Source organism: Haemorhous mexicanus, chromosome 1 (assembly GCF_027477595.1).
Source record: "Haemorhous mexicanus isolate bHaeMex1 chromosome 1, bHaeMex1.pri, whole genome shotgun sequence".
NCBI lineage: Eukaryota > Metazoa > Chordata > Aves > Passeriformes > Fringillidae > Haemorhous > Haemorhous mexicanus.
The window spans coordinates 38,755,088-38,768,530 of record NC_082341.1 but is presented as its reverse complement, the minus strand read 5'-3'; positions in this window follow the sequence as shown (position 1 = coordinate 38,768,530).

Sequence of the window (13,443 nt, the reverse complement as noted above, 5' to 3'; positions counted from 1 at the left end):
TGTGCAGACTCTAGAGGCAGCCTAAAAGGTTTCCTTAGAGTTGAAATACTTTTTTTTTTATAGCGTAGTGTGAAGTGAGATGAGTGCAGCCAGCTGTGTCCCTTTTAGTGTCTGTGCAGCAGCCATCCCCCCAGCACAGCTGCCCTTAACTACAGAGCACATGGGGGGTGTGCGCATGTGGCACAATTTACCCCAGCTGTGCAAGTGAGATTTCATTCAGGGAAGTAGCTCAGTTCACCTGATCCATTGTGTCTGCCTAAAATTAAGACCTTGATTCAAGAGTGTGTAAATAGCTTTCATATGAGTTACACGAAGCAGCAGAAAACCTTTTTCCCAGCATAATCCTACAGGATCTGGAGCTGTTTGAGGAATAGGTTGCTTGAACAGGCTTTCTACTGGTTGTTTGTATCCATGATACACATTAGAGGAATTTGCTGTCTCTGCTGTCCTGCATTTGTGTCTGTGTTACGCCAAAATATCTCAGGTTTTTGACAGAAGCTGATGGGGTCTCTTTATATCCTCTTATCTCCACTATGGAAAGAGGAAAAGCTGGAGCATATCTTTTATTCACTTATAGAGGCATAACTTAGGCAGGAGCTCCCAAGAAAGGAGATGCTGCACAGGAAGTCTCCTGGCAGTCTAATTGAAAGATGACCTTTGGGATGAGGTGAAAATTTCATACTTCTGAGACAAATGGTAGAAAACTAAGGAATTTTGCTCCTTTCTCAAGTCTGAATTTGGAAATATAATTCACACAAGACAACAAATTTCTCAGCTTCATTTCTTGCTCATTAGAAGTTCTTATTAGGAAGTGTAGAAAGTAGATATTCTTTGCCCTTTTTTTCAGGAACTTTGAGGAGTTCCTATTGAGGAACTCAAATAAATTTATTGGCACTTTTATCTGTTGTGTTGGCATCTCTGGTTTTATCGGTGCATTGTGTCTATGTCTGTTTGTGAACAGATACATGTCCTTCCAACCTGTTTTAGACTTTTTTAAACCTTTTTAAGCAATGTGCTCATCAATAGTTTTTCTTCTTTTCAACATTTCTGTAGGAACAAAGACCGGATCTACTAAACCAAATCCAAGAGCAGAAGAGATCTTACTGGTCTACATTTCTGCATAAGTGAGAGCAAGTAGTAAAAAAAAAAAAAAAAGTTTAAAATTTCTTCAGTTAGGCACAGGCTAAATTTACATTTTGAAAGCAGCAGAGCGAATACTCATGAGTTGAAGTTGTATTTCAGCTCACTGTTAATGTCACCCTGCTAACAGCATAGGACAAAAAAAGCTTTACAGTGCATACTACTACTGATTAATTCTTATCTATAGAAAACCTTGCCCTCCCGGTGACATGAAGGTTTCCAGCAGAAGGCAAAGACAGGTACTTATGAAACAAAGCATGTAGAGGCATCTTTTTCCCTTCTATTCTATTCCAGCTTTTGTTCGTTGTTTGGATTTCCTGAAACAGAGGCAACATCTGTAGAATTGTGTTTAAATTCATTAATGAGCCTCTTCCCCAGGGACTCATCTAATCCTTTTCTTGATTCATTTTAATTTTGGTCTCCACCCTGAAGCAATGAGTTCCACAGTTATATGATGTATAAAAGCATTTTCTTTTGTTTGCTTTAAAACTGCTGTGATCTGAATGTGCTCCATTTCTTAACGTGATGAAAAACAGTGAATAACAATTCACTACCTACACTCCTGAAATAATTTTTTGCTTTTTAAATGTCTGCCATGTTTTTAACATAAAATGTGCTGTTGGTTTTTTTGCCAAGATTATTGCCATCTTTACCTCTGTTTAGTTCTACTGAAAGGCTTTTGAAACAGGGTAATTGGACTTGTATGCAGCATTAAATGTGTTACACATATGAGTTTTATTAAGTTGTTTTCTGTTTTGCTCTCAGCCCCTTTTCGTAAGAAATCCTAACACTGTAGTTGACACCAGTTATGCCATCAACTTGAAGATTATCTTATGAAATGAACCCCAGTAACCCTGGATTCTCTGTCCAGGATAGAAATAGTTCATTCAGAGCCCATTCTTTTAGTAATCATGACTGATTTACTCCAAATGCATTATCTTGCACTTATTGATAATGAGCTTTATTTGCCATTTTCCTTCACTGCTCTTTCCAGTGGGCTCTGGAAGTCCCTGCTGTCTTATATTTCAGGAAGTCCCTCTGCCAGGTAGCACAGGAGAATGATGAGCCATACAGATCCAACTACAGATATTTAGGGAACTTGCTGGTTGAGAAAGTTGACCACTTACAGCTATTCTTTGTCATCTGCCTTTAAGTCATTACTAATCCATGGCAGCAGCTTCCTGTTAGCCCCATGGTAATTTATTTTGTAGAAACCTTTAATGAAGAAATGCATCAAAAGCCTTTTAAAAACCCAAGTACCCTAAAGCACTAGGATCACTGTAATCCACATGCTTGTTGGGAGTTTTAAAAAATTCAAGTACATTTGTAAGAAATATCTTCCCTCTCTATGGCAGCGTGTTGTGCAATATACTTTGTTTGTCCAGATGTCTATTAATCTCATCCTACATTACAGTTTTACCATTTTGCCTGTACAGAAAGCAGACTTGCAGTCTATGGATCCGAGATCTCTCTGGAGTCCTTCATAAAGATTGGTGTCACATTTCCCACCTTCTGTTCCTCTGGCAATAGGTTAGACACCACTGTTAGTAGTTTAGTGATTTTATATTTGGGCTCTGTTATAAATCTTCAGTGAATACCATCTGTTCCTGGAGATTTCTTACTGCTCAGTGTGTCAATTTGCTCTAAAGCCTTTTCTATTGACACTTGAATTTGAGCCAATTCCTCAGCCTTATCTCCCATAAGGAATGACTGATATCAGGACCCCATTCTCTTCTGTAATGAACACTGATGCAATAAATTAATATAGCTTTCCAGCAATAGCCTCATCTTCCTTGAACATTCCTTTCATACCTTGATTGCCTATTGGTCCCATCTGAATCTCTGTCAGGCTTTCTGGTAATGGTATGTTTGAAAAAAGTTTTATTAATAGGTTACCTGTCCTTACTGTTACTCCTTCAAATCCCTTCTGGCCTGTCATACAGCATCTCTATATTCAGCTTTCTGCTATTTATACTCCTTTCTCTTCTACTTGTTTGGATGCAGCTCTCAATCTTCACTCCTAACAGCTTTCTCTCCTTAAGTATTTAACACAGGCCAGGGGATTTTTTTGTTTCTAATCTATATTTTTAATGATTGCATACATTTTCTCTGTATCTCTAATATAGAAGCTCTCTAAATTGTCTTCCTGAAAGTGTTTTACTCTGCTGATGGCTGCTTTTCATTTTCATTTCACTCTTTCACCATTTTATGTTGTTTTCATTTTTAAAGATTTTGGTATTGTGGGACATTCAGGACCTTTCCCCTTCCAATAATAAGGATAATGATTGCAGTAGCTATTAGGGGGCTCTGTGTGGGTGGATATCTGTTCCCTGAGTAGCTGCTCCATAAACCAGTCATCTCTGATACCTAAAAATGTTCTCTCAGAAACAAGCGTGCCTAGAAATAACATTTTTTAGATAAATTAATTTGTTTTCAGAAAGTCTACTTTCATTTGCAATAGAAAAACACTTACTGGGGGAGGGGGGATGATGCTACCTAGATTTAGACCTTTTCTCCCTAAAATTGCAATAAATTTATATGATGTGGATCATACTATCTGCTACGTAAGCACAACATTTCAATTCTTAGCTTGATTTTACTTTGCAAATTTTATTTTTTCCTTAGCCCAGTGTAAGTCTGATAATTTAAGTGGATCTACTTTTCTGATATTTACTGAAGTAGAAGTAAGATCAGGTCTTAAATCTGCAGATACACCTAAAAGGGATACTATATTTTGTAATTGTTGCAGACATAGGCACTGTGTGGTCATTTTCAGTCAAGATTTTTTTCCATCTGCTTTCTTTCTTCATAATTGTTTTAAATTTATGGTTTACATCTTTTCCAGTGAAATTACCAATGAGACTCAAGAACTCCACAAATCTTCTGACTAGCTAACTTTCACCTTCCCTGCTAATCTGTGTACTTACGAAGGAATTTAGCCATAAATCAGCAATAACTATTAACTGCTATTTTAGCAAGATCAAGTGTCATTCATTCACTTGACTTCCAGTCCCATCACAGCCAAAATGCCACGGGGTGATCAGGAGACGAGTGTAAGTGCTACACAACAGTGCATTTAGTTTTTCCATTTGTCATCTCATGTCAACTCATACTCTTCAGCATCTTGCCACTTAAGATGTAAGCAGGAATAGCTGTCAATATAATCTCCAGGACAGCTACAAACAAATTTAATCAGCTGAACACAAGGGTGACTAACAAATTCCAAAGAGAATCGAAAGTCTTCTCTGGAAGGAGAAGAGATCTCAGTGCTTTTCTTTGGAGTTTATCTGTGTCACTGCCCTGCAGTCTTGTACTAAGTGCTTTCTTCTGATATTTTGCACCAGTGAACATGAACCTCCCCCTGCATGTTTTACCAGGAATCCCATTCAGTCAAAACAGGTATCATAGTACCATGGATTTCCACACAAGGAAAGTATTGAACCTTATGGAGTTACCAGAGAAATTTCAAATTAAAACAGTTTTAAGGGGTGGGTATAAATAATAATAATAATAAAAAAAATAGATTCTGTGAAGTGAAAAGTTGCAAATGGTAGTAACAAATGAAACTTTTCTCCAAATTATAGGCATATTTAATTCCAGTACTGTTCCTGTCATTTAGTTTCTTGTGTAATGTGAAAGAGATTTTCTTATAGAGCTAAGAATATTTAGTTAGCCGATATCAAAAACCTCAGGAGAGGTTGCTGTGGATCCTCCTTCCTGCACTAGAATTGATATTGTTCAGTCATGGGGACAACTCTTATGTTTCTGTGCCAAGTCAGCTTCTCTCTTTACACCAGTCTTAAATGTTCAGGAGTTTGGAGCAAGAAGATGCTTTTCTTACCGAATATTTTGTTGCAGTAGAGAGAAATCTCTCTGATCCGTGACAGGTACTGGCACAAAGTTCTGGCAACCCAAAGCTGATAAAAGCCAGCTCTGATTATGCCAGTTTCTTGCCATCAAATGTTGCGTGCTTCTGTCATTCCAGAAAATCCATCCAACTCATGAATCATAATCTGTCAGGGGGTGCTTTTATTTTTCAGATTCCAGTGATATCTATTCTCTACTTCTGGTTCCTGCTTTTACACCTAGTATAAATCTTATGTGCAATTATTACTTAACTATTCAACTGCTTGCTTGGTTTTCACATGTGTAATTCAAGTTTAATGACTAACAAGTAAAAATGTTCCTGAAATTTTATTTTCACTTCTGTGAAGAAGAGTCAATTATTTTGCTATCTCTACCAAAAGTTTTGCCCAATGTCAGAAAAAACTGTAATTATATTTACTTCTTTCTTGAGTGAAAGTGTGTTTCTTGGACTGTACTGTGTCCTTTCTTTTTTTTTGGTCTTGTTTTTGTAATGAAGAGGGGATTTGTGTTCAATTTAGATCATTACATGAGTGTAATTTAGCCCTGGCAGCTGGTAAAATAAGACAAAAGACAAAAATGATTTTTTTTTTTTTTAAATCTTCCATAGACCCTATTATTGCTGTTCTGCTTTTCAAGAGAGGGGAGTTGAAGACTTTGGTTCCATTTAGTCCTTATTCATTTGTTTATGCAGCTTATCAAGAAGAGTTGTTCCCTAAGTGTGACATCTTTGCTTTATGGATGCTATTGACAAGAAATTGTGGAATTTCATACCACCATCATTGCAGCCCTCCTTTCCTTGAGCCACTAGGAGGGACACGGTTTCTCTCCAGTGATGCAGTCTCCTCTAGTTCTAAAATCTGAGGTTTGTGCACAGCAGTTTTGACAATATGTACAAGTATTATGACTACTGTATTTTATCAGAGGTAGGATATTATGAGAGGAAGGGACTGCTTGTAAAAGAAGTTACAGTGCATAGTGCTTTGGCTCCATATCCTGCAGGTAAACTGACTGATATTTTAATTTCCTTGGACTCTTTTGAAAGCTCTCTAAATGAAGGTTCTGAAGAAAATACATAACTTTGGTTATCATATTTTATGGTTATTACTGTGTACACATTAAATGTGAATTAATGCAATAAAACAGTACATTTCACATAAAAAATACTATGAATTTCACTGCTGTTGCTGACAGGGCACATGTATCAATGTAATTATGGGTTACAAATCGTTGGTAAGAGAGGCAGTGTTACAGTTTTCGAAATTCCCCCTTTTTGTGAACTCAGAAAGAATGCTGCAGCTTGTATTTAACTTATCTTGTCTGGTAGGCCTTTCAAAAAGCAATATTGATGCCGGATTTATCTTTAGTTTGATGACAGTCAGGGTAAATAAGCATGTGGAATGTACTGGTGCCAGTGAAAATGTTGGGGCTGGCTCCTCCCTGGATTAGTTTGATGCTGTGAAACCATCACAGACAAGGGAACAGAAGAGCTCTGAGGCTTTTTGTCTCTGCAGGACACTTACAGGACTGACACATCTGTTTAGGACTCACTACATTTGCTTCAGCTCCACATATTTGTCTGGGGATGTCTGGGCTATGTTTTTTTTTTAATAAAACACTGATCAAAAATGTGTCTTTTAAGCATTTATGCAGAAGAACTGTGAATCTGCAAACTCTCCTATTCTGAAGACAGCAAATAGCAAAATTAAGTGTGCCCATACCTATGTGTCTAAGAACCTGGATGAACAACTGAGTTATGACTTAAACCACTGCCAAATACCCACAACACATGCATCTCCTGAGCCTGCTGAAAATCTCTAGCAGAGGTTGAAGCCTGCACATTTTACTTCATGCTTCCCATAAGTGAAAACTTTGTAGATAGTCAGTTACCATGGCTCAACTGAGATGTAATATCCAAAACAGCTGGGATAATTCAGCTGTACATCTGAGCCCATGAACAGGATACTTATTTTATTATGTTATTTGTTCTGCTGTGTCCTTCATTCATTGCCAGTTGAAAATCAATATAGTTTTCCTATCTTTATGCTTCAGAGATCTGTCTAAAAACCACTTTTATACTCTTTTACATCATCCACAATCATACTTTGTCTTGCTGCTACGTCTAATTGTGGAATTTCCTTCCAGTTCTGATCCTCTGGTCTTTCAAATCCCTCCTTCAGTATCAAGACTTCCAAAAAGCTTACCTATGTCAGTCCATTAAGATAAGAAATGTTGTCATGACCCTAGTGTTCAGAAAAATACAGACACCCTCGTACATGAGGAGTACCCTAAATGAGGAGGAGGTGGGTAAGATTATTGGATGTACCACTAATTTCCAATAAATGAAGAGCAGTTCCTTACACCTCAGTGCCTGAGGTGAGTTACAGCACAGCAACAATAAAAGTCCTGATCGAGCAGATGGGTACCTGGTTTAAAGGGACTGTGGGAAAGGAGCAAGATTGGAAGGGGAGGGAAAACAAATGAGTAGATCTCTGCTAAAAGAAGCAAACTGAACTGAAATTGTTAAAATTGTGGGAAGCTGGGTTTAGACCTTAGGTACCTCATTCCTTTGAATCATAGGAACATTTAGGTTGGAACAGTCCTTTAAATTATCAACTCCAACCACTCAACTAACTCTACCAAGCCAAGCCCACCACTAAACCATGAGTCCCTAAGAGTCTGCATGTCTTTTAAATACCTCCATGCAGGTACTCAACTACTTCCCTGAGCAACCTTTTCCAATGCTTGACAACCCTTACACTCAATAAATTTTTCCTTATATCCAAACTAAATCATCCCTGGTGAAACTTGAGGCCATTGTGCCTTGCCCTGTTGTTTGTTACCTGAGAGAAGGGATCAACCCAAGAGACCACCTTGCTACACCCTTCCTTTGGGCAGTTGTAGGGAGTGATAAACCCAGCTCCAGACCCTTCACCAGCTTCATTGCCCTCCTCTGGACAGCCCTGGCACCCCAGTGTCTTTATTTTAGTGAAGGGCCCAGAACTGAGCAGGATTCAGGCTGAGTACAGGAGGATGATCATGCCCTAGTCATGCAAATCTCAGTGTCCCATTTATTAATACAGTGATTATTTGTTTCTTCTTTGTACGAATAAATGATTGGAAAGCATTCAAAGTTTAAATCAATTAGGTATTATAACAATATAAGTATTTCAAAAGATTAAACATCTCTGTAAGCAAATGAACAGTTTCCTTTCCAGCTTAGAGTCCCTTGTCAACACTTTCAGTATCCACCAAAGACCCAAGATGCAGATGGTCAGCACCTGCTTGCTTCAGGCATTGGTTCAGCTGTACACAGTCCTAAGTGCACTGTCACTGCTTAACAAATACATCATAAATAATTACTGTAATTAATACTGAAGCTACTTCCTTGGGCTACTCATGCTTTCTGTGTCAGTTCTGCTGCATGTAATATTGCTAATCTTTTAGGCTAAGTAGCTTTTAAATTCTTTGAGTTTGGTGAGTTGTTTCCAGCAGCAGAAAAAATTAAATATCATGAGAAATTTGCCTCATATTTCTATTTATCCTCAGAGAATTCATCATCAGTTCTCGCTTGTCTGAACACATTAGGAATCAGTCAAAAGGAGACTGATCATAATCCCTAATCACCATTTCAAATTTTTCTACCTAGTCCTGAACCTTGTCCCTTAGCCACACTGCCCTGATTCCTTTGCTATCTTCTGAGCTTTCCTGCTGCCTTTGTGGTGACATATGACTCAAATATATTTACAAATAAGTCAGAACAAAACTCGGTCTCTGTATTTCCATTCAGACTCCAGGGAAAACTCATAATTATGTAGTAGATATTTTCTCCAGCAACAAATGTAGTTTAAAAGGATCCTTCCACTATCTGCACTTTTTTACTTGTTTCTATCCTGTTTTAACCCCTCTACACTGCATTAAGTCCTCTCTGAATTACCAGTGCAAGTGTATATGGGATTTTAGTGTATGCTTGATCACTGACATGCTCCAAGGTAATCATTCCTTTTCTCATATTTGCAAACCTTCAAAAAAATTGAAAAGCACCTCAAGTGGATTTTTTCATGGATTTGCCTTTGCACACAACCTTACTGCCCAACTTGCAATGGTAGAAGAGGAGGAAGAGCAGAAATGAACAGGAGCAAAGGGTTATTTTGTCTGCTGCTGGGAGGAAAAAAAAAAAAAGCAATACCAAAACATGCCCACAGCCCTCATAGCTCAGTGTTTATCCCAGCCTTGTGTACTGGTTTGTGATTGGGACACATTCTCATCTTGTTCTGAAATAAAGAGGAATGTGACTGCTACCTCACTTAACCTGACTTGAAACTAGCAATTATTCTTACCGGTTCCAGAAGGTTTGTGATGGCCAAAAGTTCACAGATGTTCTCTTGGAACCAGCCCACCGCTAACAGAGCTGCATCTCATTGCATTGGACTCTGTTTCAGTTTTTGCTTGCACAAAAAACTAGTTGCTATCAATTGGCTGTCCTGTCTTTCTTCTTAGTTTCTATGGGCAATCTGAAATTATCATGGCAGAGGCTCAAGAAATGAAAGGGGACAATTGATTTTGATGATATGATATGTATTCTGTTACTTTTAGAACTCTTCTTTGCCTTAGGGATGTTTTGTTATTATCGCTGTTGTCAGTTCTGAACACTAAAATTTACTGTATTTGATGTTAAAATCTCAACTCAAGGTTGTAATATCTATAAAAAAATATTGCTATAAAGATTAAACTCTGAAGGGGTTGTTCACATCCATGAGCAGACAGTAGAATAAATACTGAAAATCTTATCTTCTTCTCTTTCTCTGAGAAGCAGGAAACAATATGAAAAACATTTATTTCTATTTGAGAGAAAATACTTTTAACAATACCTAATCATTATCAGTCAATACTCAGATGTTGATAGTAATTGCTTGGGAGATGTTTTTCATGATGACCTTTAAATGCCACAGTCCTAAGCGATGATGTACAAAGAATATTCCTTCATTTCAATATCTACTAGGAAAAAATGAAATTGCTTTTGAGTAGAAGCAATATGTGTGATAGTGGGACATATCTACACATTGGGTCACCCTGCACAGTGAGCAATGAACAGGATAACATTCTGAATTTGAAATCACCACCTTTGGGCATGGCATTTCTTGCTGCAAACAACCTTCCATTCATTACTCTTTAAGCACAATGTCAATGCTTTTTCTATGATCCATCTCATTTTTTTCTCACTAGCACATTAAACTCACTATACAAAAATATTTTCCCAAATGCAGTCCTAACATATTAATGTTTGCCTAATTATCAGCAGCAAGATTTTGCATGAATTTTACAATTTTATCCAGCTACGAAACTAATAGGATGATTCAGAATCATGTTATTAATATATTTTCTCAATTAATATTAATAAAATATTTTTTATATTTTGAAGCTGCAAAATTCTTGTCTGCCACATTTTTCAACAGAAGGAGCTGAGATGAAACTTTCTGTATGGGGAAGGTACTCGGTAATTGCCTTTTTAGAGTTTTTTTGCACCTCCTTTTGAATTATTTCAAATTACATGATCAATATTTGATGCTGGCCATATTTAATTGAAAAGAATACTGTGGGGTCAATAAGTCTTACTACTGTTGAGAGTATCCTGTATGTATTGGCCAAATCTTATATGCAAATGCTGATTTTTTTTTCATTCAAATACCTACAAAGTAATTGCTGTAACTGATTAATTTTAAAATAAAAAGTAAATATGAACTTAGACATATAAAATCTGTGTATTTAGCCTTGTTGAGGTTCTTATATTTGTTGAAATATGGTATTTCAGCAGCAGAAATGCTGCTTAGGAAGCAGATAATTACTCTTATAAATCAGATGATCTTCAGAATAAAATGACATATTCACAAATGAGAAGAGTGTCCCCAAACTCTGGTTGCTTACCAAAAGAAAAAGAAAATATCTGTAATATTTCATATTGCAGAATGAAGCACATGAGGAGTGGGAAAAACTAGTTTTCTGAAAGTGGGTGGAACTGACACAGTTTTGGTTTTTTTCTTTTTTCCTTTTCTTTGAAATGTCTCCTTTGCATTTAACTTCCCTTTTATGCCCCTTTACACCCAGTAATTCCAAGCTCTTTTAAATCATTAATGAATGAACCAGGCTGAACCAGGCCTCCCACTGATTTTATAAAGCAGGAACATATAATTAGGCTAATTTACAGGAGAAAGAGCTGATGTACTGGAAGGGTGAGTGACAAATCCAGGATCCCAAAGGACACCCAAACCAGAATCAGTTATAAAACCTGTGCCTTTTAACAACAAATCTATTTTTTCACCCCATCCACTTTTGCAGTATTTGTACAGGAATAGGTGCTAATGTAAAATACCATCTCCTCCTACAAAGGGAGTTGTGCTAAAGTACTGGCCAACTAAAAGCACTTGTCAAATTAATAGGATGAACAAGTTTAATAAGGTGATCAAGTTTATTCCTTTTTCCCTCAGCTCAAGCTCAAGAATGCAGGATCCATGCCTCAGATCCACAGCTGGCAGAGGGAGATGCCCCAGTGCCTCTGCAAATCTTGGCCTGGTTAATAACAAGACCCAAAAAAAAAAAAAAAATCTGCTGCCTGGACTTTTAAAAAAAGATTTTACTTAATGGTCATTGAAGAAAAGGAAACCAATTAACCAAAGTACAACTCAACGCTTATCTTTAAGTCCACGGTGAAAGGGATAAAGTGGTCTCTGTGACTCAGTAAAGGCCTCAGTTTTTGTCAATCCTTTATTTAAAGCTCCTCTGACCTAACCATGTAAAAGAAAATAATCTTCAACCTAGATTTGTATGATGATTAAGTCTGCATGAGCTCCAAAACAGCCACGACTGACAGTAGAGAAGAGGGTCTGGGGATATTCAGCTGTGATATGTTGCTTCTGTGAAGGTCATCTCCTCTTTCAATCACAGTGAATGATGGACTCCACGTGAAGTTCATATTGCACGACGTACTTTCAGAAATGATTCATGTTAATGGTGTATCTCAAGGGATTGATGTTCAACAGAAGCTACATCTCAAGCTTAAAAAATGATTTAGCAATATGAAAGCCTACAAACCAAAGCTCACGTAGAGACATTTGATGGTAAACATCAGAGAATAAATACAACTAAGAGTCATAAAATTGGATAGACAATAAATCTGACTGCTTAAGACCTTTTGGGGCTCAGATCATAGAATCCAACATCACTTACGTAGCCATTCCTAGATTCAGCTGGGCATTTTTCCCTGAGATGAAAACAGAAGACATTTTCAGCACTCTGACAGATTGGAGCCACTTAAGGAAATAGCTGTGTCAAAAACACAACAAAGTACGATTCTGAGGAAATACAACTCCCCCACCACTACCCTGTCTCCTCACCTCAGTGCTTGTGGGACATACTGGCACTGGAAACCCTTATCCAGATTTGGAAGTATGGCAATGCCACACTCAGGCTGTGGCTGGGAGGAGAGGTGACACACTGTGCCTTTCTCCCCAGGATCTATTGCTCCTCTGCCTCCCCCAAGGCCAACACTCACACACATGGAAGTGTTTATTGGTTAATGTTGAGCACATTAGCACACCCTGTTGTAGGAAAGACCAGATTGTGCCAAGGTTTCTCCATCAGTGTTTCTCTCTGACCCAGCTGTAAGTTTTGAGAGGAGACCTGGTGGCTGGCAGCCTGCTGGAGCTACTGGTGAGTGCTTAAGGAGGAGGTTGTGAGGCTGGAAGTCATGAACTTGTCTACTTATATCAGGACAGGGTTATGCAGGGGTGGTTTTTTAATTACTATTCCAAAGCACTTTTTTGTATTTTGTCAAATGCTGACACTGATGGGGGAAAGGGATTGTCCTCGACCAAATATAAATATGGAAAACATGAAGTCAGAAAAGAAGATGTTATATGTCTCAGCTTTCAACTGAAATGACATTTGAGAGGGATTTCTGCTGAGGAGTGGTGGGGGGGGTGTTCTGTTTGAGATTGAGTTTACATTGGCATAAGCAAATAGGTGGATTTTTAAAGATCAGGTCAGTAATTTTTAAGATTGTCTTGGTATATATTTGTTGTCTTTATTAATATGTTATGGTAGGACTATAAATATTTTTTCTGTATTTGGCTCAGAAATGTAAGATTTCTTCAACTTCTGCTGCCCAAACAATACATCTAGCACCCTGAGCTTCAGAGGAAGTTATACAAACCTCACAGCCAGTGAGTGCTGCATGATAGCTATCTACCATTTTTAAAAACCACTACTTATGATAGGTCTCTATAGTCTTGATATGTATATAATTGTTCAGTCTTTTTTTATCTTACTGAATTCTTAGTCTCAATGATTTCTAACGGTTCTGAATTTCCTACCTGAAATAGTGAAAAAAAATTGAGCTTTCTGCTGCTTGCTTGCACCAAATGGCTCCTTCACTTCACAAAC